Source organism: Rattus norvegicus, chromosome 4 (genome assembly GCF_021556685.1).
Source record: "Rattus norvegicus strain SHRSP/BbbUtx chromosome 4, alternate assembly SHRSP_T2T, whole genome shotgun sequence".
Classification (NCBI taxonomy): Eukaryota; Metazoa; Chordata; class Mammalia; order Rodentia; family Muridae; genus Rattus; species Rattus norvegicus.
This window is the reverse complement of record NC_141537.1, coordinates 131,637,084-131,664,420: the sequence shown is the minus strand read 5'-3', so window position 1 is coordinate 131,664,420 and position 27,337 is coordinate 131,637,084. Positions and strand designations below refer to the sequence as shown.

The window sequence follows — 27,337 nt, the reverse complement described above, 5'->3', positions numbered from 1 at the left end:
AATCCAGTGCCAGTGAAAGAAATTAGGATGATATATTTATCTTTCCTGAATTACAACCTCAAAGAACTCCACCCACAACCCTATGAGAAGATGAACAGCTTGGGGAGCCCTTTCGTGGCTCTGGAACCTTCTTTCACACTAAAGTTGAATGATTATTGTGGAAGTGGATTTCACAGTCCTCTCCTGGGACTGCTAGGGCAGGTGCCAATCACAGCCTTTCCCCTTCATTCCTGCTGGCTTGAGACCCACCAAAAAACATTCACATCTAAAAGTTAAAGTGTCTACATTTAGAGTGTGACTCACAGGACAGAATTTGTTGCCTGCCAGACGGCAAAGGGAACAGGGAGTGTCGGGTTGTGTTCCTATAGAGACCTGTGGTCACAACATAGTCAGACCTAAGACAGAACACTTGAGAGGCTCTACAGGGTCACTCGAAACAGTGGCCAGTGCAGAGCTTGCAGAGAGAGGACCAACCAACCGGGGGAGCGGGGGCATTAGGAATGAAAGAGCTTGATACTGAGGCCAAGAAGAAACAAAAAGGCAAGAATGAAGGGATAAAAGAATACCAGCTGCTTCCTCAAACATGTATGTGTCATAAGCATATGACATAAAACCCCGATGGAGGAGTATCGTTTGGGTGGAAGCAAGAAGAACAACGGGGGTATGGAGGAGGAGGAGGGTGGCACTCAAAGCATGAGGAAAGCACAGTAATATACCAATGTTATAACAAGACCCTTCATTTTGTAGGTCAACAAAAAAAATTAATTTTAAAACTTACTGAGGCTAGCACATGAGGATTGATTCTAAGACAAGAAGCTAGCCTGGAAGAACGGGGCTGAGTTGCTTACCACCCCCCCCCCTTTTAAAGCTACATACAGTCATATGTTCAGCAGACTGGAAGGCACATGTGAACCATGTCCAGTATGTGGGTTCAGGGTATACAACTCCAAAGATATCCCGATTTCTAACTAACACACTTAGGTTAGTACCGGGAAACAAAGAGAATTATCTAAAAGTGAGATTTTAAAGAAAGCAGGCAACAGGAAAATTTACTATCATAGCCATGTTTGGCTTTGTTTTGCTGTGTGGGTGTGGGTGTGGGTGTGATGTGTACAGTCTATACGCAAGTGTATACACAGGTGCATAAACTCATGAGTATACAAAGGCCAAAGAAAGTAAGACATCCTGCTCTAATCCTCCACATTATTCTCTTGAGACGGGTTTCTCACTAAGCCTAGAGAGAGGCCAGAAAGCTGGCTCCTATCCCTATCCAGCATGGTACTGAAGTCACAAGCACACATAGCCATGTTGGACTTTTTATGTGGTGAGGTGGATTTGAACTCAGATCCTCATGCTTTCAAAGCAAGTACTTTTAACCAATGAGCCATCTCTGGCCTTCCCCACTCTTGGCCATTTTAAGACTACAGCTCACCAACATTAAATAGATCCACAATACAATAGTGGATCTAGAACCTTTCCGTCTTGCAAAATTAAATGGCATCCACTCATCATCAACTTCAGTAGACAGAACAATAAATGGAATCACACCGTGTCTGCCTTTCAGGACTGGCTTATTTCACCAGCCTAATGGCCTCGAGATTCATCCACACCGTAAGTACATATCAGGCTTTCCAATCTTTTTAAAGACTGACTAATAGCCCACAATGGGTATAACATAGTTTCCTCATCTGTTGCTTGCTTCTGCCTGCTGGCTATTGTGATCAGGAAAATGGGTGTCAAATCTCTCTGACTTGCCAGCTTCCATTTGCTTGGATTTGTGCCTAGAACTGGTGTTGCTGGATCATGTGGCAGCTCTAGTTTTAGTCTTTGAGGGAGCCTGATACTGTTTTCTATAGCAGTGGCTCCAGCGAATGATCCATTAGCGGTGCACAGGGTCCCAACTTCTCCAAAGCCCCACCAGGGCCTTCTCCTTTCTGCAAACATGGTCATTATCCTGACAGACACAGGACGGCATATCACCATGGCTTTGACTTGCATCTCTCTAAGGACTAATGGTATTCAATTGCTCTACTGGCTTGTGGCCGTTTCTAGAGCACGTCTGGATGATCTAGCCCTTTGTCTGATTTCGGTAGTATTATTTTGTTCCCTTGTATTGTTGTCAAGTTGTATGTGTTATGTGTGTTTTTTCTCCTTTTTTTTTGTACATGTGAATGCATGTTGATATGCATTCATGTATATACACATCTGTGGAGCCCGGAGGTTGGTGTTAATTGCTTCCTTAATTGGTTTCCATCTTGGAGTGAGGCAGGGTCTCTCACTGGAGCCTAGAGCTCACTACTTTTGCTAGGCTTAGTAGCCAGCTTGATGCTAGGACCCTCTGTGTCTGCTTCTAAGGAACTGCTATTGCGGATGGCTACCATGCTTACCCAGCAAACACTGTCTAGTGAGCTGTCTTCCCAGCCTCTATGGCTCTTTGTAGAGTCTTGATCTTAGCTCTTTATCGAGTACATAATTTGTATAATTTTTCTGTCATTTTCTGTGGTCCCTTTGCCTTTGGTAAACTGAGTCCTTTAGGAATACATTTTCCAGGAAGTCACTGGCAACCCCAACATCATTTGGGGCTCTTCTTAATTTTTATCTTCTTCATGTCTTGCCATCCTGGGCCTTATAACTTGTGTGTGATGTAAGGTAAGGATTTTCCATTTGTGAATACCCATTTCCCCATCCCTGCTTACTAAATAAGAGGTCCTCTCTTTACTGAGTGTTCTGGGCACTGATGTGAAGGAGCACTTTACTCCTGACCTCTCACTTCAGAGTCTTTGGTCCGCTTATGTCTTTACATCGGCTCCACACAACTTTGATTAACTGAGGTCTATAATGTGCTTAGGTGTGTGTGCCTCTGACTTTGTGCTTCATTTCTCAAATGTGTTTTGTGTCTTGTGTAAAATAAAGTTTTAGGTTATGCTATCTCAGGGTAGGGTTTCTCCAGGTCCAAGCTGGTAACTGTCCTCTTTCCATCCTCCACATAACTAGAATGAAGAGGTAAGACATCAGAATTCACCAGCAGAGCACAGAGTTCTTCCTGACTCAGAGTTAGGCGAAGACACTCAGAGCGTCTCGCCTTTGCAAGGTGAGGGAACTGAGGTTAAGGGCGCAGATTCTAGAGTCAAACAAAGTTTGATTCAGGGCTCAGTGCTTAAAAGAGCTTGCCACAAGCCTAAAGACTTGAATTTGGTCACTTGAACCCCATGTGGGTGGAAGGAAAGAACTAGCACCCCAGAGTTATCCTCTGACTTCCATATTGTTGGGACTTATGTGTACCCCATCCTTATCATACACATAAACATATCATTGTTGTTAATATATAAGCAAGTATTTTTTTAATAACAAAAGTTGTGTTTAAGATTTGGCTCTCCCAGTTTCTATGCATACAGCCTGTACACCTTGTTTAACATTAGCTTTCTCATTTCTAAATAGAAACAATTGCATCCCCCACTCTCCAAGTCTTCAAAGGGCAGATGTGATGTGATTCCTCCTATATGGAGGAATAAGCACAGTGCTTGCCCAGGGCACTGAGCACAGCACTTACCTGGAGCACTGAGCACAGCACTTATATAGAGTACTGAGCACAGCACTTACCTGGAGCACTGAGTACAGTGCTTGCCTAGAGCACAGTCAGCAGCTGGGAACTTGGGCCACCATCCCATTACTGGTGTCTTTCAGTAGTAAGGACTTCAATTTTATCAGTAATGCAATTTTGAAAGAATAAAATGTAATGTCAGGAAGGCCAATGCCAGGTAGCAGAAGCATTCATGAGCTCAGAAAGACAAAAGGAGGCTACTTAGAGCAATTTACGCAGCCTCCATGAAAGCTTGCATTCACTGGCACAGAAAGCACGTGGAGGGGAGAGCCACTGGTCAGACGCACACCCAGTATAGTACTGTACAAGTTCAAAGATCAAACTGTGGCGACTTTACACGAAGCAAACATGAAGAGAACAGAATGCTTCAGCCAGTCAGACCTGTCAGCCTGCAAATCTTGATCTGGGCTTTTGTTCATCAAAGACCAAACTCATAAATAACTACTGCCATGAGGGAAACCTATCGGGTGACCCATTCCCTGACCTTAACTGTGTAGAACTGTACACACACGTCTGCTGATTTTACAAACACCCTGCTGTCTTCTAACATCCTCCTCTTTTGATGATGCTCACTCCACCAGAGGATCTGCCTGGCCTGTACTCCAAGGCGCAAGTCTCTTCTTCCACCAGAGAAAGCAGCTGACAACTGGGAACAAAACATATCCGACTGCTAAGAACTTTGGCATTCTTCCCCTTTGCTGTTCTGATATGTCTTCTCTCTCTCTCTCTCTCTCTCTCTCTCTCTCTCTCTCTCTCTCTCTCTCTCTCTCTCTCTCTCTGCGTCTGTGTGTGTGTGTGTGTGTGTGTGTGCCTCCATCACCCTCCCTCTCTCTATGTTCTCTCTATCCCTCCCTCTCCTTTAGTCCTCTGAAGAAATAAGCAGTCCTAAAAGTGTTTAGTAGACATCTTGACATGAAGCAAAGTCAACAGCAAAAAGTGGGTGGAAAATCAGGTCCCAGGGCTGGATGGAGTAAGCACATACGTGAGCTAGCACATACGTGAGCTAGCACATACGTGAGCTAGCACATACGTGAGCTAGCACACCTGCTGTGCTCTTTCAGGCTAGCAATGCCCCTTAGAACAGGATTGCTTTTGAACAAAGTTCCACTCTAAAATGAAACTTGTAAATAACACATACTTCTCCAGATGGGGTACCAGATGTGTGCCCTTGAGTCCATTATCCCCCAAATTATGAATTTCAAAAGGATAAGATCATACATGTGAGAAACAATATCATTCAAAGTGAGTTTGTGGTAGTAGAAATATCTCTTACTAGAAATTTAAGACTTTGCTCCTGGGAGCACCTAGAAGCGTTTCTCCCCCGTCCCTGTGTGAGCTAAATCTCCATCTGTCCTACTTTGACACATAACCACTTATGGAAGGGTTCTAGACACTTTATGAGACACAAGAAAAACCTTAGACTTTAGAAACTTATTTCTTATAAGGAGCACAAAGAGCTTTATGCTCCTTAATGTCAACAGCTCACAAAGCACTGACCAAGATCAGCAGACAATGGTCAAATGCTGACAAAGCCAGGTTCCTAGAGCCTCCTTATTCCATTGTTTTCTTTTCGGAAAATAAATTACTCATGTTCTAAACCTATGTCTGGTAAGGAGCAACATCAGAAGAAGACGGTCCTTTTTATCCACATTTCCCAGAGTGCACTAGTTGATCTCCTCCATCAAGTCTCTTCCCGCTTTGGAAAACACTGAGAGTCAATACTCAAATACAAATCAGAGACACAAAGATACCCAAATTTGTTAGTCATTGACATTTCAGAACTTTACATTGTAATTGTATAGAAGGCTGGATGAGAAGCTACCAACACAAGTTAAGGGCGTGTGTGTGTGTGTGTGTGTGTGTGTGTGTGTGTATGTGTGTGTGTGTGTGTGTGTGTAGGCTAAGGAGTCCAGACTCTGGACTACCAATGCCATGGTTAACTATGGTTAGCATCACAGCCTTAGTTAACCTCCCAGCCTTGGTTAGCCTCCCAGCCTTGGTTAGCCTCCCAGCCTTGGTTAGCCTCCCAGCCTTGGTTAGCCTCCCAGCTTTGGTTAACATTCCAGTTTTGGCTAGGCAGTGGTAGTACACGTCTTAAATCCCAGCACTTGGGATGCAGAGCAGGCAAATATCTGAGTTAGAAGCCAGCTTGGTCTATACAGAGTGAGTCCCAGGACAGCCAAGGGCTACACAAAACCTTATCTTGAAAAACAAAAGCAAACCAAAGCATCCCAGCCTTGGTTAGCATCCCAGCTCACCCACAGTGGCATGCAACCTTGGGAATGGAGACAACACTGACTTCATCCAGTTAGTAAATACAAACACTTCAAGTAGACGCAAGAGCCATTCAGACAGGGCCGGGTGCTATGGTGTGTACACACTTGGTCTCAGCTTCCCACACTTGCGTGATTAGAGAACTTCAGTTCTCATCAAACCTCCATGGTACTAATCACTATGGAGTGGAACGCTGACCCGTATTTCGACACTCTATCTCATTTATGAAAGTAGAGGACCTGTCGCTTTTCTTCCCCCTTGCCCAACCAGAATTCATTTTCTGGTGTGAAGTGTCAGGTTTCACAGGCATGAGGAAGGTAGCAGTCGATCTTGAGTGCGGTTTTCCAGGGTCTGTCCACTTGCTTTACTGAAACTGGTCTCTCACGGGGATCTTGAAGGTCACCAGGGCCTGCAAGGATCTTTGCCTCCCCCATGTTGTTATGGGGTATACACATCACCACGCCTACCATTTTCACATGGGTACCATGGGTCAAACTCAGGTCTCTATGCTTGGTCAGAAAGCACTTTATTGACTAGCCATCTCTTTGGTGCCTCACTTAACAAAGATGGTCTCCATTTTGACCATGTGTCATGATGGACATGGTATCGAGCCAAAGGTTTAGTCTAGTTCCCAAGTCTGGGTTTCCCATAATGTATTTTCCCTATGACTTACAACCCTTAACTCATAAAGAGTAGGGGGAGAACGTTTTTCCTGTCACTAGAGCTTAAATTACAAAGTAGAAACTGTTTTTGATGTAATTTAAGAAAAAAAGAAAAAGTCAATAGCAGAAAGTATCTCTGTTTTAACATAACTTTTATTACATTTATAGGAGGGTGTGCATACATGCCACATACATGTGTGGAGGTCAGAGGGCAGCTTGTGGGAATGAGTTCTCTATATCCACTATGTGGGTCTTTGGGGACTGAACTCAGATTAGCAGGCTTAGTGGCAAGCATATCTATCCTACTGAGCCATCTTGCTGGCCTGTCCCTACCACACCCTTTTTGGTAAACAGAATGTGATACTATTGCTAAATGCATGAATTCTAACATCCTAGAGATCAGAGTTCATGCCCCAGTCCTTCTTCCTAATAGTCACATGACTTAGAGATTCTCATCTACAAGGCTGACATAAAAGATGCTCCAGGTCTACGGAGCTGTCCCGATTCAAATAAGATAATGTAGGGGAGGCAGTTAGCACAGGGCCTGGCACACTGGAAGCTTCCATAAATGCTGGCTGCTGCCAATAAGGGCTTCTGTGGCTGCTGCCACTGCCGCTGTCACTGTTATTATTCCAGGAACACGACTGCCCCAGCACGCTGTGACTCACAGCTCCACTCAGCCTGCCCTGGTCAGCCCTCCTGAGGAATGTTCCGGGCCTTCGCTGCTAAACAACCTGAAATATACTCTACTAGCAGCTCCACAGCCAGGGTTCTCAGCCAACATGAAGCTCTCACAGAAGAGGCAAGACAGGAAGACACATGCTCTGTGCTAGTAAAGAAGCCTTCAAGCCCAGCCCAGACAGACAGCAGGCTTCCCGAAAACAAAGAGACTATCTCCGCAGTCTGGTCTGGATCCACATGCCTTTAGAATCCCAAATCACCTAGAGCCCCTCATCTCTAAGAATCAAACTAGTAAGTCCCATGGAGAAAGATGGGGATCAGCTTCTAGTGCAGTCCCCTGAATCAAGGACTGTCTCTGAGTTAGTGCCACACTTCTTCTCCAGAACACTTTCAGCTCAGAACCTGGGGATTAGAAACTCTGGGGTCGCGGTTGGGGATTTAGCTCAGTGGTAGAGCACTTGCCTAGGAAGCGCAAGGCCCTGCAAGGCCCTGGGTTCGGTCCCCAGCTCCGGAAAAAAAAAAAAAAAAAAAAGAACCAAAAAAAAAAAAGAAAGAAACTCTGGGGTCTCACTTTGTGACTCTGGGGCACTAAAGAATCAAAACACTTCGTAAAGAGCTCTGATGCCCCTGACTGAAAGTTCCCTCTGTAGACAGAGAAATGTTTGCAGTGAATTCTCTGACTGAGAGCAGAGAGAACTAGCAAGCTGCCAGGCCTTAGAGACAATACCCACAAGCCAAGAAAGGCAGGGTTCATCCTGAAAGACAAACAGCACGTTGTTCCTTCCCACAGATCTGAGAAGAAGAAGAGTGGGTGTGAATAAAGAGGAGGAAGAGAAAGGCGGTGGGGGAGACAAACTTCTGCCCAATGGCTCCTTTTGTACAGACCACAAAGGAAAGGACGGAATTGAAATGTGATTCTAGTAAATTAACAAAAGCCTTTCATCAACTCCAACAAACAGAAGCCTCTGGATAAATCCTCGCCATCATTTTCTCTGGTGTGTGAGAAGGAGGGGAGAAGGAAGGAAGGCAGCCGAGCAAAACCAGGAGGGAGAAAGGGAAAAAGCAGACAAATGTGAATGCTCACTCTGGTGCAGCAAACTATGCTCTCTAACTCTGGAGAAGAGGCACAGAAAAACTGGAGACGGCAGCTTCCTGCAGACTTCAGGTCAGGAGAGCTAGAGTCTCCACCCAGGACCCCAGAACAGTCTCTACACCACAGGCTGCTTTGACATACGTGGCCCTCAAACTACACTTTGGACAACACTGCGTTTGGATCTACAAAATGAATTCCATGGGTCAGTTAAAATTGGAACTCTGTAACTAAAGGTAATAAAGCATCCTGTAGTCCTACAGGCATGGGGGTACAGGCCTGCAATCTCGGCATTTTGGGAATTGAAGGCAGGAGGATCAGAAGTTCAAGGCCTTCCTCAGCTACCAGGCAAGTTTGGGTCTAGCCTAAGCTACAAGAGACCCACCCTGTCTCAAAAAACTAACTATATAAATTATAAGTAAAAACAAAGCGTCTCGTATTCCTTAGGCAAGTAGAGTGGATGGAACCTCAGCCGTTCTTTGTGGTACTGAAAACAGTAAAAATGGACTTCATATTTAATAAAGGACAGTGACACATATCCACATGCACACGGGTATATGTACATCTATATATAATACATATACACATACCTATAGGCATGTTGGGATATATACACATTACCCATGTATATATGGATATGTACATACATATAGATATATGCGTCTTGTGTGTGTGTGTGTGTGTGTGTGTGTGTGTTCATCTTTGACTAAGCAACTGAAGAGACCAAACAAAGAACCTTACTTTGTTCTCTACCCACCTAACAAAATCCACCAGCCAATAGTAACAAGGTTATCAGCACACTGTTTCTTTCACACTGTGGGAAATACTGAAGGATAGGTAAGAAAGACAAAAAAACACCCCAGCTTCCTTCTGTGTCTGAACTTTCCCTACGATGCATGAGAAGCTGGGTCTCTGCTTCCAAGCCAGCATTCTTCTTGCACCTGGGAAGGCACTCGTGAATTTAAGTGGACTTCACTCCAATGGGTCAGGAAAAGTCTCATTGTTATTCAGGAAAGAAGGGCCCATAGTCTCTTCCCTCTCCCCCAAAGCATGTATCAGACAGGTGATGTTTGGCTCTGTGTGGAGGCAATGAGTTAACGTCCATGTTCTCCTAAGAACCTGAAAAATCCTCTGAGAATGGAATCTTCCTAAGAGTTTAGCATTCTAAGTAATTCCAATTAAATATCCCCTCATTCACTCAGGCTGGTGGCAATAAAGGAAAGGAAGCAAAGCCTACATGAAAGGACCCGGGTCCTTGGCAAAGGGTCAAAGGTCAGAGAAATATAAGCAGGCTGAGAGAACTTAATAGAGGAATGACATAGAAACAAGGAATGGCTGGCCTACAAGAAAATAAACTTTGCACAGTGAATACTCTGATGTGCCAACATACCCAAAAACTTCACGGTGTGTGCTCAGACTTAGAAATCAGGAAGTCCTGGGTTCAAGTCATAGTTTGTCACTGAGTACACAGCCCCTGTTAACCTCAGTGCTCTCACATGTTTGGTGGAAGAATAACAGTCACTAATGGAGCTGTTGTGGAGATAAAACTAGATAATGCACACAGGGTGCCTGGCATAATAAGCACTCAATAAAAGTCAGCCGCCATTATTCTAGTTCAAGGGTCAAGTGTGTGGGTGTGAATGTAATTTGGCCTTGGCATCTACTGATTAACTAACACGTTAAAACATTAAGAGCTGTCGATGCTACAGGCTAGGCCTCAAAGAAGTAATTAAGAATGGCTCGTGTGTGTTCTTTTTTAAAAAAAAATCAGGTCCATAAACACTTCTGTAGATTATTACAGCTGACTGATAACCTTCCAGGTCTGGGCCTTCATGAACAGCTACTCACGTTATTCCCTGAACATGGCAGGGGCCGCCATTCTCTGACATGCCTCCAGAGTCCTGTGCTACGTTAACCTGGATACGGTAACCAACCACCGTCTAGGGATGCTGATGCACACATAAACCGTGATAGTTTCCACGTGAACTTAGAAAACCTTCAATGAGACAGGCAACCAGCTGCTTTCAGCATGTGGAGGGTTCTGGAAGGTCATGTGGCTGCTCCCACGAACACTGCCACCACCCCTCTCTCTGCCCATCTTGGACCACTGCAGCAGCCTCAGAAGGATATCCCCGCCTCCATGCTATCCTATGGCTTCCATCCCATCCCAGGCTCCGCTCCCAGAACAGCCATCAGCACAGACACTGACAGAGCACAGACTTCCCTCAACAGTCATCAGCTCGTTTCCAGGTTGTGATACACTCAGTGTTACCATGGGAGGGCATGTGGGTGTCCCAACATTTTTATTTTTGAGACAGGGTGTGCTGGTTCATTTTATGTCAACTTGACATGAGTTAGAGTCACCCAAAAGAAGAGAACCTCAATTGAGAAAATGTCTCCGTAAGATCTTGCCCTGAGTTATTTTCTTAATTAGTGATTGATGGGAAAGAGCCCAGCCCAGTGTGGACGGTGGACGGTGCCATTCCTGGAATGGTAGTCCTGGGTCTGTAAGAAAGCAGGCTGAGCAGGCTGTGGAATGCAAGCCTGTTAGCAGCACTCCTCCATGGTCTCTGCATCAGCTCTTCTCATCTCCAGGTTCCAGCCTTGTTTGCATTCCTGTCTTGACTTCCTTCTGACTATGACAGTGGTTCTCAACCTGTGGGTCATGACCCCCACAGTGATCAAATATCAGATATCCTTCATATAAGATATTTACATTACAATAACAGTAGCATAATTACAGTTATGACATAGTGACATAGCAATGAAATAATTTTATAGTTGTAGATCTGGTGATTTGTGGTCAAACAAGAAACTGTATTAAAGGGTCACAACATTAGGAAGGTTGAGAGACAACAGACTATTATAGAAGTGTAGACAAAATAAATCCTTTCCTCCTCAACTTGCTTTTGGTCATGGAATTTTATCATAGCAACAATAACCCTAAGTAGGACACAGGTTTTGCTGACCTAGAACTTGCTATTTAGACCAGTATAGCCTTGAACTCACAGAAAGCTGCCTGTCTCTGCCTCCTGAGTACTGGAGTTTAAAGTATGTGCCACCACACCCCACTCCAGAATTTCTTGCAACTGCACATAAATCTAGTTATCCCAAAGTATCTATGGAGTTGTTAAATGTCTGCAATCTCAGACTCACGAATTCCATTTTTCTTCAAAATTAAATTTATATGAACCTTCTTAAAGCCCTCAGTTTTTCCTCACCACCAAGAGAACAAGGTCCTGACTCACTCAGACAGACATCCTGTCAAGCTTTTCCTAATTAAAGCCTTATTGAAAACAAATCCTTGAAGCCTTCACACACTGTACCCACTGTGCGCCTGCATACTGGGGGTGTCTCCAGTTGCCCTGGAATTCCCCTCCAGCATACAACAGGCAGTTTTCATCACCTCCCCAACAACATCTCACAGCATGCATTAACCAGCCCTCATTTAACTTACACTCTGAGTGTATCCCACACATCCTGTCTCCAAGGTGCTGCTGGATACAGAAGTGACGTTGGTGTGCCTACTGTACAGCCATCTTTATCTCAGCCAAGGTGCGGGAAAGCGAGCGAGCTGATCTGAGATGTTGCAGAACATCTCCAAGGTCACCCAGTATAAATGGTAGGATCTTTCTAACCCTCCGCTCTTTCTGCTATTCTGCTGGAACTGGACATTATTTATCTTCAGAACCACAGTTACCTAAAATAGGCACTTTCAGAATTCTGGCTCTATTAGCTGATGAGACTGTCTTGAATTAGAGTGGAGTAGAGAACAAATATTTTATAATACTGATATAATATTAAATAATACTACGTCCAGAACAAATAAACACGTACTTTCTCTACTTTTAAGCACAGAATAATTGTATTCTTCATAGGGACAAAAGTCAAGGGTGTGACATTTCCCATCATGCATCCCCTGCTTTGACTTGCATAGAGCTTGGTGAACACACAGTGGAATTTTCCACATTTGCTCTTGACTTAGGTCTGCCAAAGGTTGAAGAATACGGAAGGTTTGAGAATATATTTAAGGAAAAGGAGTTGTCTTTTGTAGGTCAAGATTATTATCAGAATGAGAAGAAGCTGTATTTAATGTTTGTAAAGACAGTTCTGAGTTGCATATGTTTGAAGGGCTCTAAGGAAAGCCCAGTCAAACTTTATACAAACTTCTTCACTTACATACGAAGGGAAAGCTGTAACTTGGATGTACAGCAGAGTTGAGAACAAATGTGTTCACTGAAACTGCTCACCCGGATGACTAAATTCTTCTAAATTCTCAAAAGTTGCACACATCCCTCCATCTCTTGACCAAAACCTGGCTGTGGCAAAAATCTACTAATTGCACGCACCAGCCCCATTTCTCTTGCTCTACACTACTAAAGAACAGAGTTTGCCCAAGATACCAAGATGACCTTGGAGGTAGGAGCCCTGACAAACATATCTGTCTTCTGAAGGTGGTTTTGGAAAAGTTGGTTTTCTAGGCTACTGCTGTCGCTTATATTTTTCCTCCTTTTAAGGCGGATGGGATGCCACATTCCCATCACCAGTTGACAAATATTAGCTAAAATCCAAGAAAAAAAAAATCAGTGCTGGTTCTGCTATGATAGAGCCACCAAATTGCAGTGATCATGGAGCCCTGGGCTTCTTGAACACAGAAAACTGAGCTCCTTTTTTTGCATACACAGTTGTTAGTTTGTTATTACATGTCACAGGTAAAGATGAAAACCAGATTAATATACAAAATCTGCCCCAGGCAGGTCTTCTCTTATGGCTGCCTCCGTAACAACTGTTCCATCACCTCCATGTTCAAAGAATGTCCACCCTCCTCAACCAGCCTCTCCCAACACCCATCACCATGAACAGTGCCATTGTTCCACCCACTTGCCCAGGTGAGAAACCTAACTGCCTCCTTTCTTCCCCCCTGTCTTACCATTGCACATACAGCCAATCATCCTAGCTGTGACCCTGTCTCCCTGGTACCTCTGCCCCTTACGCCTACTGTTCTCCATCTCCCCAGCCACTGGGGGTTCCCTGCCTGCCTTGCCCCTGACTAGTTCTGTCACTACTATCTGCAATTGGTCTCCTGGGTACTATCACAGGGACTTTTCAGAAACATGAAGGACTCCATCTTCCCTACTTAAAGGTTTCCTGTGTTTCCCTCTTACCATTGGAACAAAGCCCATTGCTCCTACCACAACTTTAATGTACTCCAATTTAGGGCTCCAATCCCAATAAACCTGTTTTATCTTTCCTCCAAATTCTAGTCTTCAAACAATGTCAGTCTCTAAAGATATCTTCATATGCCTAAAGGAAGTTCTCTCATTAAAATAAAAGGGGGATATGATTGTTTTATTTGATGTATATGGGTTTTTGTTTTGACCAAATGTATATAAGTGTATTACATGTGTGCCTGTTGCCCATGGAGTCAGAAGAAGGTATTGGATCCCCTGGCACTAGAGTTACACAGACAGTTGTTAGCTGCACCATGTGGTGCTGGGAATTGAACCTTAGTCCTCTGGAAGAGCAGTCAGTGCTCTTAACCGCTGAGCTGTCTCTCCAGCCCTCCTATGTATTTGTGGATGTCCTTGTCCCCCAAGATCACATAATTTAGGAACTTCACTGGCCCTTGCAGCTAGAGGATCAGTGAGCAGAGCTTCATACTCTTGCATTCCTTTGCACACTCAATGGCTGGATGCAAGTCTTCCACCTTTCACTAAAGCAGAGGAGGCTCCCAGTCAAACACTAGTCCAGTGGTTCTCAACCTTCCTAATGCTGCAACTCCTTAAGTTCACCATGCCGTGGTAACCCCCAACCACAAAATTATTTCCATCACTGCTTCATAGTTTTGCTACTGTTATAAACTGTAATATAAATATCTTACATGCAGATATGTATTAGGTGATCTCTGTGAAAGAGTCATTTGACCCCCAAAGGGGTTGTGACCCACAAGTTGAGCACCACTGCAACAGTCAAAACTATAAATTTCTCAGTCGTAATTCATCACTCTATATTCTATTTGCTCTCCCTCTCCCCTTCTTTCTAAAAATAAAGGGGGAAGTTGAACTTAAAGACATATTGTAAAACAATGTAAAGGTCTGATATGGTTATGGTAGTGGCGATGACGAGAATGGAAAATTCTAACAAGACTGGGATTACTGGTTACCCACTTCCGAAGAAGCGCAGTTATGAGCCACAGATGGGATTTAACATTGGAAATTAGAGTTAGTCCTTGTGAGTTGAGCCCCAGTGAGCATAGGAAGTAGATACAGACTTGACTTGAGCAGTACAAGGTCACTTTGTATCGCTCCTCTTGGGGATTTTACTTCCCACTGTTTCCTATATCATTTTCCATGAACAGATAGCTCTATACCTGACATTGACCTTTTGACCTTGGGTGAGCTCTACCTTGAAATGCAATGCTGTACATAACATGGTAGTGGTAGCAATGAAAACACTGGAAACTAAATAGCAACAATAGAAACAATTATAAGAAAAGTCTTAGACCCACTCATGACTTACTGAATCTTCATTGTCAACTTGATGGGATTCAGTCATCTAAGAGATAAATCTCTGACTTGTCTGCAAGGGCAATTCCAGAGAGGTTTACCAGAGGAGCAAAGACCCACCCTGAAAGTGGGCAGCACTATCCTGTATGCTGGGGTCCCAGAACGAATAAAAGCAGGAACAAGTGAACCACCAGCATCCATCTCCCTCTGCTTCCTCACCACAGATGCTCAGGCTCCTGCTTCCATAGCTTCCTTTCCATGATGACCTGGACCCCCACAAACTGAGAACACAAATACCCTCCTCCTTTCTTTGTCAGCTCTCTCATGACAGGGGAAGAGGAGTAAATACACAGAGTATTCCATGTTCAAACCCTTGGCTAAACACCCAGCACACACCTCGTATCACTGATTTCTCACGCAGCTTTTCACAATCACCCCATATTCTAAAAGGAAACTCACAGATGCTAAGCCACTTCTTCATGGCTAAAGTGTGGTGATGGAGCCATGCTCTGGCCTCTCAGTCATAACGAAAATGTTTGCACAGCATGTGGCATGAACTAGGAGCTGCTGTGGCCACTTGACAATTTCTAACTCAATTGATCTGCAGGAAAAGCATATGTAGCTATGTTCTTACTGTTCTACATGGTACAGGCAGTGTTAACAAAAGGTGGCCAAGCCAATAAGCCACAGAGGCCCTCTAAAGTCTATTACTCAACCGCCCACTATCTTATCCAGTGTACCATCCCCCCACAGAATAGTAGCAACGAGAGGGGATGTGCTGTTCACAGTTGTTAACTCATGGAATCATCATCGTAACTCTGAAGTCAGCTGGTGTTTTTATCTCCATTCCATTTTATGGATGAGAGTTCTGCAGCTCAAAGAAGTGAACTGAGTGACCTAGGGTCACCCAGCTAACAAATGTCACACAAGTAAATATAAAATAGCAAACACCTGGGTTTCACTCTGACCCCTTGCTTCCTCGTTTTTTTGTTTTTTTGGTTTTTTTTTTCCCCAAAGCATGAATGTCTAGGAAACAGTAGACATCAGATTTTCCAGTTCTTTAAACATATTCAGTTTATATACTTTAGGCTCTGACTATTCGTATATCCCTTTGAGCTGATCTTCTGGGATCCAGTATACCTCAATGCACTGTAAAATAATGTAAGCTTCCTCTATGCCTCAGCCACACCAATTCAGCTAGGGGAAAGCCATCTTGTTTCCATCAATATGTACGGCTTAAGTTTCAGAAATGAAGTCCACTGCTGTTATTTTTTTATACCGTCAAAATCCCTGTTTTTGTTTGTTTTATTCCTACTCTGGAGAAATACCCACTTAGTTTTCTATCTCCACCCTCTTAAATGTTTCAATCAACAAGTCAAAACAAACCATGCCCCCAGCCAAAGGGGCCCTCTATAAAGCCCATTAAGGACAAACGGTATTTTCTCTACTCCTTTTTAGTTTAAGTAGAATGGCAACCCAAACAGCATTAAAAAATCACTTTTGGAAACAGAAGTAAAGAGCAGAAACACAGCTATAGTTAAATAAATTGATAAATCATAGCCTTGCATGTCAAGCCCACACCAATAAAAGAACGCTGATTTGTATGATTCACTAAGTTCTGGTTTGTGCCGAGACAATCTTAATAAAAATGCCTCAAAGCCACAGGCTAAGTCATACAAGGGACAGAAATCACATCACCCATATCCTTGGATAATATCCCAAACTGGAAACAGTTGTTAGTCTAAGCTAGCTAGACACAGACATTTCATGTAAATAAGTAAGAGAAACATAAAGTTTGCCTTTCCATCACCTGATTCCCTGTCTTTAGAATGATTGATTTAGCCCACAAGGATTTCTACAAAGCTTATCTGTGCTCACACCTGGTCTAACCTCTGGAAATACAGTGGCGAATGCAATAGCTATGAGTTCTGGCCTCGTGGAGGTAGAAACCAGACCCTGAATATACAGAGGAACATAGAGAGAAATAAAAACTCCAGGATCCATCAAGGAGGATTATGGCAGCCCAAGTCGGATGACGGATCCAGGAAGTGAAGAAGCAACCTTTACACTGAGGGTGATACAGGAAGTAAACCGAAGAGTGATGGGCAGGTGTTGGAGATGGCAGGACGAGGAATGTCAAGGCCTGAAGTTTAAAGGGGAAATAAAACGAAGCCTTGTGGTAGCAGGCAAGGACTCCTGCGTGTCTTCCAACTAGCTCAGAAGGCCCCTCACTTCCCTGCCCTAGGTTTCCCACCCACTTGTGACAGTGCTGACAAACAGAAGTAGGTGCCTGCTAAGCACTACCACAGGGGCAGCTCCCAGGCAGAGACCCGGCCTCATCCTTTTGAGAGTCGCAGCCCTGTTGCCATGATCTCTCTTCTCATCCACACCTCACTCCTCAGTATCAACCAGGACCCAGCCAAAAGGCCGGTCTGGGAGAGCATTTCTCGTATCTCTTAGAAATCTGTTCCAGAACCCTTGACCTAGAAACTGTAGAAATTCTAGGCTTCCCAAGAAAACAGTTGATTCACAGAAGAGGAGGAATGGGTTGAGTGTAGGCTTCTATGGCATGACTGGACTGCACAGCCTCCCCACCCCCAACAGGTCACACTGAGGCCTGAAGACATGGCAAAGAGAAGGAAGGACTTCTCCACATGGCACTAATGAACTGATCAGCCATGATGCCAGCTGGGCACCATGTAGAAGGGACAGTAGAACAACAAAGAAAGCAGAAGAGATGTTCTGAGAGAAGGGAGAGGAGCAAGATTCCCCAAGGATATTCTAGAGTAATAAAAGGTGGCCCCTACACTCCTTCTAGAGAGGGTTAATTACAGGCCCTTGGTGTGCTAAACAGCATGATGCCAGCTTGGGGAGGAGCCAAACTGCTCAGGGCTACAGAAGGGAGTCAGCCAGGTCCTGGCACCTCTTGCCCTGTGTGGCACTGTGGCTCAGTGGATGTTGCAAACAAATTAATGAACACCAGGGGAAAGATGTACCTGAATATCAGCTATAATAAGGACCTCACAGGCCTCCAACTGGCCAGCCCTTCTTTCCCTCTCTCCTGATACGAATAGGGTTCTGTCTTAACCCAGACAATCTCCTACTACTACTCAACTCCTGAGAACCTTTGCTTCTTTATTACTGTGCTCGGGGTAAAACAAAAAACTTTAAATCTATCCTCTGTGTCCCACAAAGCACCCTTAAGTTAAAGATAATGGTTAAGATCTGTGATTCCCCACAAATTTCATCTGCAAGCAAGCTTCTTCATAATTTGCAAGGTTTTTTGATATAAGATGTTTATAGAAATATTTGTCAAAAATTAAAAAGAAGGTGCAATTTACACATTAGCGCCCAGCTCTGCATGCTTAAAGTAAAAATGCAATCAGCCATGTATGTAAAACATTCAGCAACCTGAAACTGGGATGAGGATGCTGATCCAGCATAGCTGGAAGGTCGTTAAAAATGAGCACCGGGTTGCAAGAAAGGAAAAGTCAAAGCTCAGAATGCTGAATACAATTGCCTCTACTGGGAGAGCGTAGCTGATCTCCAAATTCTTGGCGGGGGGGGGGGGGGGGGGGTGAGGGAGCCTGTCCCAGTGTACGTGTGCATATGAGGACAACTGAGGGAGTTGGTGCTCACTTTTCATTGGTCCTGTAGATCACTCTAGGGTGGACAAACGTGGTGGCAAGTACCACTACCCAGTGAGCCATCTTGTTGGCCCTGATCTCCAAATTCTTATACCACTGTGTCCTAGCACAACAGACCACTGTCTATACTAACAGCCCTGCTGGCTTTCCTGTTTACATTAGCTTTCCATTTACAGTAAGTAAAATGCTAAGACTTAGCAGATGCTATGGGTCAGCCTCTGGCCATATCACATTTCTCCTCTAACCATCGCTGCCCATCTTCTGCCCTCCCAACCCTTTTCACTCTGCTCAGACTATCTGTCTCATGGTCACAATGTTCCTCCTGAATCAGTCACATCTGTTCAGGGACCACATTCTTACCCTTGCTGTCTGCTGGACTTTTCCCACTCAATGCCTCCATGAACCATTCTGATCTTCTTGAGGCCTTTCTTCAGTTTCCTTTTTCTTATCAAGTCTTTCCATGTCCACTCAGTTTTAAATGATAAATCACTGTAAACCTACCCATGCCCCCTCTCTCCCAGATATTTATGACCACTTACATATATATATATATAAAATTTGTTTCTATATGTGTATTTACTTTAACATGCCAACACATACACACACACACACACACATACACACACACAGAGGAAAGCTTCATTGGTTCAGACATCCCACCATTGGTATCCTGTTGTATTCTTGACACCAAAATAAATGACTCGATGTAAGACTCCAACAGCTGGCTCCACGGATTGATGGATAAAGTTAAAACTTGGCCCAAATCCAGAGAATTCAAGTGCTATAAATTGTCTGATAGTGCCTGACAGCCTTTGGGACACAGCTTGTGGCATGGGTGTCACCTATTATCATTATACAGCTACTCCTAAACTGACGGTCAGTGAAACCCCGCATGACAGTCAGTGAGCTAAGGAGTGGAGTGACAAGGAGACTTGTCAAGCAAGCTACTGGGAGAGGAAGCTAGCGAGCTGAGGTACTGTTATCACAAGTGAGATGTTCTTCCAGGTACAGACATAGAAACTTCCCTGTGCAGTCACAGCCTGAACGGGGAAGGAGGAGAGGTGGACTGCTTAGACCGGACTGAGCTGGACATCCTTGAAAAAGAGAACAGGTTTCAAAAACTTCCTGGCACAAGCCACCATTTGCCATTAAGTCTGAATAGCTGGCATAGTTCAACTTCCATGCATCAGTGTAAATAGAAAACATGAAGCTTCAATTACAACCTAATGACAGATATTAGAAGGAAGATATTAAGCATGGCCAAAAAAATAAAGCAGTAAGAACCAAGAGTAGATATTTAAACTACCTAATATTTGGCCTGGCCATCCAGGGGGAAAAATAATAACATTCAGCCAGACCCAAACTTACATAAGCAGGTATGTTCTTTCATGTTTAAGAAGCCAATAAAGGTTTGAATCCAGGCTCCATCTCATCAAACCAGGACCTGACACAGCCAAGACATCCACCACAAACAACCTGCCTGGACTTGAGACACACGCCAATCCCAATTGACAAAAAAAAAATACCTGAACCTCCAAATGCCTCGCTAATTTCCATTCTAGCGTACAGCTTCCTAACCAAACACACATAACTTGGAAAATGGCACAGTTCTCCATGCCTGCTCCCCAGCCATCCCAGAAGCCCCGCTGACGCAGAGAGCAGGCTACCTAACCAGTTCTCCACACATCTAACCACCAAGGTACCCTGCCACGTGTTATTTAATTCTTTTGCCAGAGGAACAGAATTGCTCTCAATAAGTTCTAAAGACAGGCCACTTTTAAAGGACACTAACTTCACATGGGATGGTTTGCTTTGTTGTTCTTGGTGTGGCTGTTGTTTTACATAGCAAAAGAGTTGTTAGCTATGTTTTAGCACTGACTGCACCTTTAATTCTTGCTTTCAGGGTCCTTGATTTCTGCAGTGAAGACTGAGCTGGTGACAGCCCCTCTCAACCAGCTCTTTGTGTGCTGTACTCCATTTGGAGAATCCTTTCTGGTTACAAATGGCACCCTGATGGAGAGTGACTTGGTACCACTCAGAACCATTAAACCTATTAACTGTGACTTAGACCACGTCTGCTAAACAATTGCCATCCGAACAGGAAATGAGGTAAGCTAGCTTTCAAAGTTATTTAGACAAATAATCAAAGTCAAGGATGCCTTACAAGAGGCCTCTTGTCCCATCCTCCTGTGCAGATTAATCCAGAAGCCTAGGCATCACACTGAACGCATTTTAGTTGAATGAAGTGACCAGGTAAGTGTCTCTCTAGCCGAGAGGAGCTAGTGCACAATAAATACTTAGGGACCAAACATGGAATATATTGAGTTCCATGAATCTCAGGTCAAGTGTGGGTATCCTACATCATCAGCAATCACACATAAAAGGGAGGTTGAGACATATGTATCTATTTTTGTAACATTTAAGTAACATGTTTACCTCAAACTGTGGACACTTCCAAGTATTTGTTAATGCTAACCTCATACCTAGAACATTCCATTTCTGAAATAAAATTACTCTCGTTTCTTCTTAAGTTCTTCTTAAGCTCTCAATAGTATCCTCCAAGAAGCCACTTCTAATTTAATCCATTTCTAATCCACTTGGCTTCCACAATTAGGTACTGTATACATTCAATCCCCTGGGACCCGGTTTGAGCTGACACAGAACATGACCTTATTTATTCTGCCTCTTATTAGTATCACTTCTTGCTCTAGAGCCATCAAACATGAAAGGATTTGAAGGCAGGAACATTCATCTCTCCAGTGTGCACAGTACGCTCCGGGAACACTGAACTCAAAGGATCTCAGTCTTGGATGCAACTTCTCTGAGAGTCGCCAACTAGTCTAATAGCTTCAAGGCCAAAGCCACTCAAAAAATTAGCTTCGGGTGTAAACAGAATGAAATCATTCCAAGATATTAACCTAACCACTGGATGTGTTTATTCTTCTGCTTGGAAAACTGAGCCAACCCTAAGGAATGGTACTGTTCCCCAGCTAGGTGACTCTGAATAATGAGGTAATTTCCTTCAAAGGTGATGAGGTCTTCAGGATTCTCTGGAATGTGCATCTACATGGTAGGGCATTACCAGTCCCCTTTAGGTTATAATTATGCTAGGACATTTCGGAATTTCATGCAATATGGTATAGATAGTATTATATATATTATTAAATCATCATCCTCTTTTCATAATAAATGTTATTGTGACAGATATTATTTCCATATATACATATAGAGTAAGATATATATATACACATATATATGTATATGTATATATATATGTACACAGCACAAATGAAAGTATAGAGTTAAGTTTTAGTTTCATAGTAGGTTTTCGGATTTATCGAATAAAAATACAGGTTATGTATCCATTTAAATTTAAATAAGCAATTTTAAAATCTAAGTATGCTGTAATACTTAGCACATAACTGAAAAAGGTTCTCTATTAAAAATTAAAATGTAATTGGACATTCACTATGTAGAATAGCAAACATATCCCTCACCCAGAAATTCTACTATTGTCTTAAGTTAAAAAAAAAAAAGCCAGGCATGACAGATCACAGCATAACCCCATATATTCAAGATGTGAAGACAAAAGTTGTCAAAGGTCAAGGCTGGACCGTCAACATACTGAGTTATAGTCTAGCTAGAGCTATATAACAAGATCCTAACACACACACACACACACACACACACACACACACACACACACACACACACGGGAAAACCACATAGCAGCAAGTGTATCTTATAAAACACTAATTTTCAGATAAACAAAAATACCAGTCAGGCAGCATTCAGTACAGGATATTCTAGAAAGCCCAACACAATGAGGTTAAGGAAGATGGCTGAGTAAGGGATACTGAGAGCGAATTAAGTGCCAGGTATTGTGTTAAAAACCCTCTATGCATATAATCCCATCCACTATTATCATCTTCATTGTTATCCTTCTACAGATAAGACAGTTAAGACACAAAGGGAACACACTGCCCATTGTCACACGGCAGTAGAGCAGGCATACAAACGCAGGCAAGTTGAACAAGAGGGCTTACGTGCTTAACCACCACCTCATTTGACAGGTGAAGGAAGAGAGGGCCCTAATCATCCCCCTAGACTCACCAAGCCACTAACCAGTGCAGCTGAGATTCAAACCTCGAGTAAGCTGATTCCACACCTCTTACAGCAACAGGCCACTGCCTTTTGCCTTTACCAATCATGTGAAATGGGAGAGGCAGGCTCCCTGGACAAATCTGTGATCTCTAGCTGTAATGATTCTTTATCTTGCTAGGAATCCATAGCATTCAGTCAGCTGGATCTGGACTTTGTATCATAGACCATGCTGGTCTGGATAGGGACCTGGGGGATATTTCTATTTTGTGGAGAAACTGAATGCCATTTCTGTACCAAAACATCTCTTACAGTACACCACTTCTCTGATTGCTTACCAGTCTTACTGCCTCAAGGCCGGTTCTTACTCCTCAATGCAAATGCCAAGCAATGGTAACAACAAGGAACACAGACAGAAAAGCAGCCACCAAAGTCTCCTTCAAGGTCCACAAGATGAGACTTTGCTTCTTAGACTGAAGACTGAAAAGCCAGAGTCACTTCATACAGAGTATGGGGAAATATCTAGAACTCCTCCTGGAGCAGATCTGCCTATGGAATTCCCAAATGCTTTATTGTAGGCAGCCCTGCATGCATGTAAGCCTATGCAATGCCAGGCAGGGGCCTTATCTGCTTACCTAATGTCACCTTCCAACTATTGTCATAGAAGCAGGTCACCAGCCTATAAATTATCTGGAGGAAAGACATGAGTGTGGGACAAGCTGGACAAGTAGAATGTTGATCATTTACCCTGTCAGGAGTTCAATGACTTTTGGAACGGAGGCTTCTGGAGAGCAGGACCCATGTCTGCTTTACTCACAGGCTATTCCCCATGCTGGGTACAGAAGAGGCTCCTGACTATGCGATGAAGAAGTCAATAGATGAAAGAATGAGTGGTCGCTTAACTGTCAGCAGTAAACAGTACGCCAGCCTTCCTTGTGTCCTCACGGCCCTCCAAATCTGTAATAGAAGTTCTCACCCTCCTGCAGTCATTACCCATCTTTACAGAAGTTCTCACCCTCCTGCAGTCATTACCCATCTTTACAGAAGTTCTCACCCTCCTGCAGTCATTACCCATCTTTACAGAAGTTCTCACCCTCCTGCAGTCATTACCCATCTTTACAGAAGCTCTCACCCTCCTGCAGTCATTACCCATCTTTACAGTGGCACACCGCACATATCTTCTCATTTCTCACACAGAAGGTTCATCTAGAACAGCGGTCCTCAACCTGTGGATCACAACCCCTTTGGAGGTCAAGGGAGCCCTTTACAGGGTCACATATCTTATCAGATATCCTACATATCAGATATTTACACTACAATTCATAACAGTAGCAAAATTACAGTTGTGAAGTAGTAATGAAACAACTTGATGGTTGGGGGGTCACCACAACATGAGGAACTGAATTAAAGGGTTGCAGCAGTAGGAAGCTTGAGAACCACTGGTCTAGAACCCTCCTAACCATGACAGGAGATGCGTAGCTCCAGATCACCCTCCAAGTAGAAAGTCCAGTGTTGTCCCTTACCTACAAGCTCCAGGCACGCTCACTGAAGCTCTGGTCACACTGCCAGGCTTCCACCTGGAATGTTTTTCTCCCATCATGGGTGTGATGGTTTGCATAGGTTTGGCCCAGGGAGTGGCGAGATATGACCTTGTTGGAGTGGGTGTGTCACTGTGGGGTGGGCTTGGAGACCCTCCTCCTAGCTGCCTGAGGATGCTCGATCTGTTCCAGGCTTCCTTCGACTGAAGATGTAGAACTCTCAGCTCCTCCTGCACAATTCTTGCCTGGATGCTGCCATGCTCCCACCCTGATGATAATGGACTGAACCTCTGAACCTGCAAGCCAGCCCCAATTAAATGTTGTCCTTTTTTAACTTGCATTGATCATGGTGTCTGTTCACAGCAATAGAACCCTAGCTAAGACGATGGGGCAATGCCCTTTCAGTGATAAAGTCAGGCTCACTCCTGCTAGGGGACTTTTCTTTACATGCCATGGTCCCCTGGAAGAACTGGCCTTTCCATCTTTTAGACCCAAAGCAACAATTATAGATTCATATGTATGCCATGGTGAGTTACAAGAAGACAGATCCCGTGTCTTCTGGCAGACATTCTAGTCCTGGACTAGAGAGTCCAGAATGCAGCAGGTGTCGATGATCACATGTTCCATGTATAGAACGGATTCAAAGGAAAAGGGAGAGACTGTGGATCTCATCAACTCTAGAGAAATACTGACTGAGCCTACTGATTAACTTGTACATATACATGCTGATATATCTAAACAATCTGAAGGAGAGGCCAATGGTGCCTGCTGCTGCCCTTGCTGTTGTTTAAGTCAACACCTGCTAGCCCATGAGTGTCAGAGAATGTTGCTGACTTGGTAACACACAAAGAAAGCCTCAAAGTCAAAGAACCAGCATAAGAAACCTCAGAAAGAAGGTTTCTGAGAGAGCGCCTGGCTTCATCTCACCAAGAAGTAGAGTGGCAGAAGCTGGAAGCCACAAAGGACCCCAGGCAGGTGAGAAAAGTTTCCCGTTTCCTACCAAGGAACAGCATGTGCCTTGCCCAATCATCCCATCCCTTCCCTTTCACTGGACAAGAGACTGACTTCTCATAAACAGTAGCCCAGGGTCCCACAGTTAGTTACTGAACAGCCAATCCTACAACCAGGCTTCCCAAGGCATGCATGCATTCAACATTGATTTGTGAATTACTAGGTAAGCCATGGTGCTATTTGTGGGGATAAAATAAAGTATGCAAGGTCACTACTCTAGTGGAATGAACAATTCACTTGATGCTTAATCTATAGCTCCTCTTCTGACATACACAATCTCAGTTCAAACATCACTGCCACTATCAGAGGAAATGTTACCTAACTATATACAGATCTCAAAGCAAAAAGGCATCCAGAGGCTCAACAAAGATACCTCATCTTAAGAATCTTGAACTGATGCGCAACAGTTCTTTAAATAATCAACTACTATTTCACAGTCCTAAACTAAATCTCTTAAAATTAAACTAAAGCGATTCAGTGAAAGCCAACAGCAAAGCTCCCATCACCAGCTCATGGCAAACACTCAAAGAACACATATGACTTCCACCCACAGGTCTGCCATTGAACCTTACTTCCCACCCCACCCCACCCCTCTAAAGAAAGAGAGAGAAATGGGTTAGTGAGAAAATGAACTGTGAAAGGGAGTACTCTAAAATCTGAAGATGTTTTAATCAAGAGAAAAAATTTCAAAGAAAGCAAATGTCCCAAGATAGAAATATTTACATATCTGTAATTTCCACTTTAGGGTTTCTATTTTGATTCTGTGGAGTAAACACGGTATTTCAAATGCACATTGGTTTGGGTAATTCTCAAGCACCAAGAAACATTTATTTCCATAAATTAAAAAAAAAGACATATTCTGGTCTTAATTTAAACAGGATACCAGAAAACAAAACTAATTCTGTAGACAAACAAGTCTTAGCTAAAAGTCATTGAAATAATCCAAATAGTTTCCATTCCAGAGAAAATAGTAAGTCAGCAGTTTGCAAATGGATGCTTTTTCTAAATACACAAAATAAGCAAAAACCTTAACACAGGAAAGTGCGAATGCTGAACCCTTCTATTTCTGCTTCCACGGGGCTCAGTTCAATCAATAGAGCCAAACAGGGCATGGCCATCCTGAATGCTCACTCCAGGTGGCAGCCGCACAGCCCCCATCCAAACCCTGGGGAATTCCCCTACAGGTTCTTAGAGCCATCCATCCCTCAAGCCACCAGACAAGAGGGAAGAGAGCCCGAAGCCTAGCAACCAGATATTAGAGGTGGGAGTGGAGAGACCAGAGAACAAATGTGTGCTGGTGGTAAAGTAAAGGAGAGAGTGAAGGGGTCAGATGAGAACACTCAAGGAGCAAAGGCTCCAAAAACATCAGCAAACAAATTAGAACTTTCACCTCATACCAAAAACAGTCTGGAGCTGGCAAAAGACTTTGAGTAAAAACATTCTATATAAGGAAACTTACTTAAGGGAAGTTGTCAGAAACTCTTCACCCAGGAGAAAAGACAAGTCCAATGGTCCAACCTGGAAGATTCTGAAGAGCCAGGCTGGGGTTACTGAAGGGCAGGCCAGAGCTCCTTCCTAAGGGCTACACTGTCTTTGGAGTAATAGAGAAAGAAACCTGAAAGTTGCCTTTTGAACTCTAAGACAGAATTTGCTTCCAAGTCCCTAACCTCCCCATGGACTTAGAAGGACAATAATTAGTCCAGAAAGAAGCAAAATGAGGAAGTGGTCTACTTTTACAATTTCTGTTAATTCCTAGCAGCTGTAATTTAAGAAATCCAAGTGACATCAGCACTTCTGTCTGAGCCAACAAGGATGACAGCAGTGTAAGTGCAGAGTCATCTCAGCAGGGACAGAAACCAGGGGGCGACTGGGGAGCGCATCACAAAAACGTGGAAAATTAATTCACTTTGCAGTGAATCACTTCCCCAGCTTCCAACACCAGCAGTGCCAAAAATAACATGAGAAAAAGTGGGAAAGGAAGCGTAAGCACTCCAGACCTGATCAAATAAGCCCTAGAAACTTCTAAAAGAGTGTTCACTGAGACAAGTGAACTCAATGTTTCTGAACACAAACAAAAGCAATCCAGACACTTCTGAGCAGTGAGAGAAAAAGTCCAATATTAAATAAAGAATGACATATCACACACACACACACACACACACACACACACACACACACACTTGCAACCAGAAGCAGTAACTAGGATACACTCCCTGGTCACCATAT

The 27,337-nt window shown here is 43.7% G+C and overlaps 1 protein-coding gene across 21 annotated transcripts in view; it reads right to left on the bottom strand.

Moving 5' to 3' along the window:
- Mitf (melanocyte inducing transcription factor) overlaps positions 1 to 27,337 on the bottom strand; it is a 213,232-nt gene that overhangs the window by 166,004 nt on the left and 19,891 nt on the right.